The following is a 7,814-nucleotide window of genomic DNA, read 5'->3' on the forward strand; positions in this document are numbered from 1 at the left end:
ATACTAGCCTTTCTACTTGGGAGATGCCATTTGTGTTTGGGTGGGGGTACGTCAAAGGTGCTTTGAGAACTTGCGATTTTGTTCTGATGTGGGACTACCCTAAATTAAATTTTGTCATCAAACCTCTTTAATACTTCCCTGCAATGTTTAGACCTTGGATTTGTGCAGGGAAGGGGAAATAAAATTGGAATACTATGCATGCCACTCTTTTGTTTTAGTTCAGTTTTTTTTTTTTGTTTTTTTGTTTTTTGGTAAGGTAACTAAACAAATAATTGACTTTTTGTTTTTACGAGTATTTATCCATTACGGAGGTTAACTAAAAATAGGATTGAAAAATGCTTTGGAGCACTAATTAGTGCTCTCACTAATTAGGTGGCAGTGGGTCTCGCCATTAATGATGTGATATTTTGGTCTTGGAGTTGTATTTTTTTTTATTTTTTTAATGCATTAGTGCTATTAGTGGTGATGTTTTTAGTGGGATGAATCATTGTTGAAATAGGATTTTAGATTCGAACACAACTTAGGGGTTTAGGGGTTGTTTGCGATGTCTTAAATAAGTGTATTTTTTGATTTTTTAGACTAAAAAGTTGAGGAAAAAAATTTGGTTGTTTGGGTTAATTTTTAGACTTTTTATGAAAAAATGTGTATTAAAAAATTGTATAAATTAGTGTGTAGGAAAAATTAAGATTGAGAGTTGTGCAGTTGTAATTTTTGATTTTTGGTGAGTAGTAATAATTTTTTAATTTTTTGAGTAACTTTTTGATTTTTTTTTAAACTTGTCAAACTTGCCTTAATATACAAATTTAAGATTTGAACATAACTTCATGAGTTTTTAATGTTTTATTGTTTCCCTTATATGCATTGGAGATGCATGGCTACCAAAAGGAAAAGAATAATTCTATAGAAACTCTGTAGTGGTGTAAAAGGAACCAAATTGACCTATCAAAAGTGATTGAAAATTTTTAGTTTTTTTAATATGTTTTTTATTATGTGGTGTGTTTGGGTTTTGAAATTTTTTGTATTGAAGCAAATTGACCCGATGGAATATTATATTTTAATTCTTCGATTTTTGTAAAATAAGTGATTAATATAATACATTTTTATGATAAAAATTAGGGAGGTGAACAGTTACACTAGAGTAAAATTAATACATTTTTTTCTCATTATTTTTTATATGGTTTTAGATGTTTTTATAAATCCTGTTAAAATTGACAACAAACTGAATAATAGTATACAATTTGTATTGGTTTTTCAATCATCAAAATTGAAAGGTTCAGGGGTGATTTAGAATGATTTAAATAAATATATTTTTTGATTTTTTATGAAATATGGGTTGAATATGAGTTGGGTTTGAAGTGATATGTTAGAAAGGTGATGTGACTTAAATAAGATAATGTTATTTAAATAGGATAGTTACTTTTTGACTTTTTAATTTTTTGATCATGCCAAATAAGGTCTCAATTTGGTGTTAAACTTAACTGAACTGTTTACATCTTAAAATTAAGAATAATTAAAAACTTAACTTAAAAAAAAAAAGGAATAATTACAAGGTTCAATTAAAAAAATAAAAGATATTAGATGTGATTTGTTAAAAAAAAAAAAAAAAAAAAAGAAGAAGAAGAAGAAGAAGAAGAAGAAGAAGATGATATTTATCTATGAGTAAAGCTTTGTAGCTCGAATTTTTTGAGGCCCGAATTGCCCGAATTTCTATCTCCTCTCCATCTCTCTCGCAGACCCACCCTTCGGCCTGCTCTTCTTCCTCCAGATCTATTTTTTCAGAACAGAATCCATGTATAAATCAACAACTCTCCAAAACAAAGATAGAAATTGAAGAAAGAAATAAATAAAAAAAAATCAGAGAAAAGAAAGATAGAAATTGAAGAAACCAAATTTTGAGAAACCCAATTCCATTACTTTGGTACTTTGTGGTATCAGAGTTTGGAACAACCTAAAAAGAGATTCCATTGTCTAGACCCACCAAGGTCTCCAAACCCACAGCCCCAAAATCCATCATGTAACTTTCACCAATCTCCTGAGATTTACAAAACAAGAGTTCGAGAGAGAGAGAGAGAGAGAGAGAGAGAGAGAGAGAGTTACGCCATGAGAGGGAAGAGCTTGGTTTTGATTATGTGGGTTTGGTTTTGATTTTGTTTTAATTTGAGATATGTTATTGTGATTAAGAGATTTGTTTGTATGCTTGATTTAAACATGGATTTTTATGCTACTCATCTCATTTCTGTGATTCATGAGACCCATTTGTTGAATGTTTGTTTGTATATATGAAAGAAGATGCGGGTTTTGGGAGCATCTCTGTTGGTTAGATATTAGTTCTCAAATATTTAACAAAAAAGAGAGGAGAAAGGAAGAAGAAGAAAGGAGAAAAGAAGAAAAAAAAAAACAAAAACAATATCATTTTTGCCTACTCGAGCTATTCGGAACAATTACATTCGAGTTACCTAGCAAAACTCTTTATCTATTTACTAATGTTTGCACACAATTTTTTTAGTAAGATTTTTGTTCTGAGTGTTTGGATAGTTTGAACAGAATTTATTGTGGTTTGATGTGAAATAAAGTTGCTTGTAAAAAGTTCGTAGGACGGCAGTTTTTGAGTCATCTAACATTAGGGTTTGGAATTTGGTATGCAAGTGGGAGTCTTTCAAGTACTTTTTATATATGGGGAATCTTCTGATGTCCACCTTTTTATCAAGTTTTATGAATGATTTATTTATGGGTAATGATTTAAAAAGAGTTAATAGGTGACAGTTCATCCTTATGCATTGAAAAACCGTCTAAAAATCGATTGGAAAAGTCGTTAGGTGATATTAGATGTATCTATGAATAGATAAATAACATATACATATAAATGATATTTAAATTGATATGTGACATTTTAAATAAATAGATTATGAGAGGGTAATTTATGATCTGGAGTTGGGCCGAGGTGACGGCCGAGCAGGTTGAGGGCCCGACGGTGTATGGGGCCGAGCTGATCAACTATCCGTCCGGAAATGGGCTGCCAGAACTTGGGCCGGGCAGAGTTGGACTGAGTGTGTGTGCCACCCCGGACCGTACAGAAACCGCTCGGCCAGGAAGTGACCGGTCAGACCAGGATGCTCGGTCCGAGGATGGTCGAAACCAGACAGACCGAGAGACCGGCGCCCGGAAAGGCGCGGTCAGCCGAGGTAGTTGATTGACCGGCAAGAAGGCCAACCAAAGGAGGTGCCCGGGCTAGGCTTTGCCGAGATGCCGCCTAGCCCGGTCCTTCATGTGTTTGTCCGGCTAGGCGCATGGGTTTGAAGCATGACATGGCCGAGGTAGAGCAGCTCGGCTGCCGAGCTCCAGCTGTGAAGTCAGGCAGTTGAGGTTAGGTGGTGAATGGCATGATTTATGCTGACAGATGGGATAGCAGAGCCACGCGTCAGGAGATGATTGGGAGTGGATATGGGGCTCAGAAGGTATAAAAGCATATCTGCGCCCCCCATACGCAACACGAACACATCTGTAAGGATTTCTTACACTCAAACACTCTCTCCCTTCTCTCTATCCATCCTAAGGTGTGTGCTAACTTGACCGTCGGAGGGTTTTTCCGGCCACACACCGCCGGGTAGCTCACCATTACTTGCTCGCAGGTGATCGGACATCGACGGAGCTCGGAAGAAAGGAATACAGGCTTGCCGGAATATTTGCTCCCCGTACAGATTACAATGAGTAGATAGATGAATTTTTAAATATATATGTGTTTTTTTAGACATATAATTTCCTTTTGACTCAAAAAGGTTTGAGTTTGGACTTATTAACCCAATAATTTTAAGGGGAATTTTTTTTAAGGTCCCTGATATTAAGACTTTATAGTATAAAGAATATCAAATATTTTCATGATATCTAAGATCACTCAGCAGGATCCAGAGAAATTTCAGTAATCTAAAGCCAGTCTCGCAGTAGAATATAAAAACTAGCTCTTGGGTATTCTTCAAATCTACAAGGTTTGTACCTTCTTGTCAATGCATTGATCTATTCCAATTATTTCCATCATTGTGTTCTTGAATCTTGATTGTTTATATATATGCCTGTTGTAGACACTCCATTTTTGACCGTCCTCAAGACTTGGACGTCACCGTTTGAACACTCGGTGATTATCCATGTTTGTGTTCGTTTGGAGTTCCCGGAGGTCTCGACCACGCGCCCTGCCTCAAGATCTCCAAACTTGACTGTTTAGTGTCTGGTTTTGCACCAAACACTTGTGTTTTGCCTTGGAGGGGCAGAGAATGCTTTGTGAGGCATCCCCACACATCACTGACAGTGGCTAGAGGTCACCGGCTGGTTTTTGCTGCCATCGGCAATGTATATTGCCGGTCAGCACTATTTGTTGCCCGCCGGCACTAAATTTTGTCAAAATGACATTTTTGGCCGGCCGACTACTGTGCATCTGCTTTTGCAGATATTTTAAGACAACTGTCTTGCTTTTTGCTTCCCTCCATACACGTGTATGGAGGGATTTCTCTCTTTAGAAGCTTGTCTTGTAAGCTTTACAAGACAATAAGCTCTATAAGAGAGAGCCTTGTCTCTTGGCTTTAGGGTTAGACATTTTAGACATTTAGAGAGAGAGAACACAGAGAGAAGCTCTGGTTTTAGGGTTAGGGTTCATGCATATCTCCTATCTCTCTTTTTTCTCTCTTTGTGCTCTAGGTGTTTTAGTTCATACTATTGCACACAAACACCTAGTGTTTCACCTTCCTTTGGCTCCTGAGGTTCTAAGGGGCTGATTTTGGTGTTTTGGTGTTGGATTCAAGCCAAGGAGGGCCATTGGAGCATCATTGGTGAAGGTGGTCTACAAGGGTGAGAAACTTCCCTTTTATTCTCCATTTTTGCATCTTGTTTTTGCCTATCTTTGAACTGTTTTTGTGCTTAGTGTATAATACAAAAAAGTTCTATTTTTTAGCCCTCTTGATTGTTTATTAAGAGTGTTTTGTGGTTTGAGGGTGTTTGACCCCTCTTAGGCCTTGAAAGGCCCCATTTTGAGCCATTTTGAGCAAGTTTCGAGACTTTGGTGTTTGGGCCTCTTCACCACTGAAATGTTGAGGGATTTCAGTGGTGAAGATGGTGCCTTGAAGTCTCCAAAAGGGAAGGGCCACCCCCTCTCCTTGTTGTCCTTGAAAAGGACCATTTTTGGCCTCTTGAGGGAGCACTTAGCTAAGCTTCATGTTGACCATGCCTTGGCTGTTTTTTTGTGCTTAAAATGTCATATTATACCTCTGTTTTTTGTTGGTTTTGGTAACAATGCATGCTTAGCATACCTACCATGTAATGCCATGATATTGCCTTAATATGCCTTAGGTTGTTAGCCTTAGTTCTAGCATGTTTTAGGCTTAGCCTTGTGAAGGTTTTGTGCTCATTTTGCCATGTTTAAGGTCTGTCTTAGGTTGTTTGGGTCGAATTTGGCATGCTTAGTATAGCTCCTTTGCATTCCGGCTTGTTGGCCTTAAGTGTATGAGTGTATAGCATGACATTTTTGTATTGATTTGGTAATTTGGAATCATCCACCATGTCATTTCAGACCTTATAGTATGCTTGTATGCTTGCTTTAGTTACCTCTTTGATGCTTTGAAGGTTTGTGTAACATGTTCCATGTTTTGGTGATTATACATGCCTTTGATTTTGAGCCACTTAGATGCCATCTAGGGGGTCCCCTTTGCATGGTCTAGGTCTGCCTTGAACTTATTTTAAGCCCCCTTTTCCTTGTGAGGCTTGGTTGGCTTGGCCATGGTTCAAGCCCCTTTGACTTGCTTCAAGCACTTAGGCCATTTGTTGCATGTTTGGCTTGATTTGTTACTTGATTTGGCTCCATGTTTTAACATGATTTTCAATGCTTATGTTACATGCTATATGTCCATGATTACTTTCTTTCTAATGTGTTTGAGAGTTGTCCAATTTGTGCCTAAGCGTTGGTCTTTAATCATGTGTATGTGTGCATGTGTATTTGGTCCCTTATTATGGCACTTTGGCCATTGCTTTAGGCCTATTTAGAGTTGCCTAAATTATGTGTAAGTCCACCTTTCCATTGATTTGCATTACCTCATGTTTGCTTGTATGCTTGCATAAGTGTCTTGCTATGCCATGTTGCACCCTTAGCTTGCATGCCTAGGTTGCATTGCATCTTGCATACATGCCTTGTTCCTTGACGTGGTGATAGGAATTGGGCCTTGGTTTGTTTGTTTGGTTTGTATTTCATTTGACATGAAAGTTGCACACTTGATTCTTTGGGCCGTCATGCATGGAAATGCGTGATTGGCGGTCCGATAATCGAGGCACATGCCCTTTTGAGTCACAAACATGATAGGGGGCATGCTTGGTGCATACACTGTTTGAATTGTATTGCCATGCAAGTTCTGTCCTCTGCTGCTGTGAGTTGCAGGTTCTGCAGGCATTCTTTGCCGACCGGCAGTGTACATTGCCGACCGGCAGTCATTCTCCTGCCGATAGCTTTATCTTGTGCCGGTGACTATATACCACTGCCGGTGGTAATCTCATTCAGCCGGTGGTGATCTCCAGTATCCAGAAGAGCATCTTTGAGACTTTGGCAGTCTTCAGAGGGGCAGAGCAGGGAAAACAGAGGCAGACTATGCATGGCGGTGCACTTCCGAGCAAGACCCGAGCACGCGCTGCATCCGGCCCTCCTCCCGAGGCGGTTTACTGTTTTTCCTAGCTTAATTAGTTTGTTAGCTAATTAGGTAATTTGTAATATTTAATTAGCTTGCGTAGTTAATTAATTTGTATTATTTATTTGGTCCCTCCGGGCGAGGGCAAATCTGTAATAAGTGTGGGTGAGTGGCGTGTATGTCTTCCAATCCCTACTTCTTTCTTCCCTTTTATTTACCCGCTTTGATGGTTAGTATTAGGGCACGTCTAAATTAGCATACCTTATGCAACGCATGCGTGCATTCATACATTTGTTTTGCATGCACCGGACTCGGCGCATCATTCTAACTACATCTGTATTTCAAACCCCAAATTGAATATATGTTAGTTGTGCATTTCCACATGTCATTCATAGACTAGCCGAGCCTACTCTAGTGACATTTTGTATGCGACGCATTAGGCATTTAACATGAACTAGGACATGCATGTTTACTAACTAGTTTATTGTTTTGGCACGGAGTACGATGTAAGTATTTTCGCTTTAGCATCTCGCATGCGTGTGAATGTTGCCATGACAGTATGCTTACCATGTGGCTAAATGCTTACGTGATATTGCTGTTTGAATGCCTGAGGGTGAAGGTTGGATTGTTTGAGTTGGGAAACTCGTTGAAATCCGTGTTTTAGCCTACTTGCGAGTAGCAAATTCCGAAGCGCTTTTCAAAACAAACGGATATGCAATGCTTGTTTCCAAATTAGGCAATCTAGTCTATACTTGTTTGTCATGCGCATAACATAGTAATTCTAGGCTAATAAATGGAATAAGAACACATAACGTTTTCAAAATCGGATATCATGGTTAGTAGAGGCCGGTCTTCGGACCGGGCGAAAGGGGGTGCTCATAGCTGACCTTCCCCGATCGTACCCAAGCTCCCGAGCCGAGACAACTCCGGTGATGACGGACATGTGGCCTTCGGCACCGAGTCAGGGTTTCCTAAATTTCCCCATTAAAAAATATTTAGGTGGCGACTCTGTATCTGGCGAAGCAGTCCATGTTTGGCACTTCTCTTTTCAAAAAATCTGTTTCTCAAAACGATTTGCCAGATTTGGACTCTTTGGTTCAAGATTAAGAACCATGACACAAAATCGAGTCCGAACTGTAGCGAAGGCCCCACGCGGGC

This window comes from Camellia sinensis, chromosome 5 (genome assembly GCF_055761805.1).
Source record: "Camellia sinensis isolate YWXY chromosome 5, ASM5576180v1, whole genome shotgun sequence".
NCBI classification, from domain to species: domain Eukaryota; kingdom Viridiplantae; phylum Streptophyta; class Magnoliopsida; order Ericales; family Theaceae; genus Camellia; species Camellia sinensis.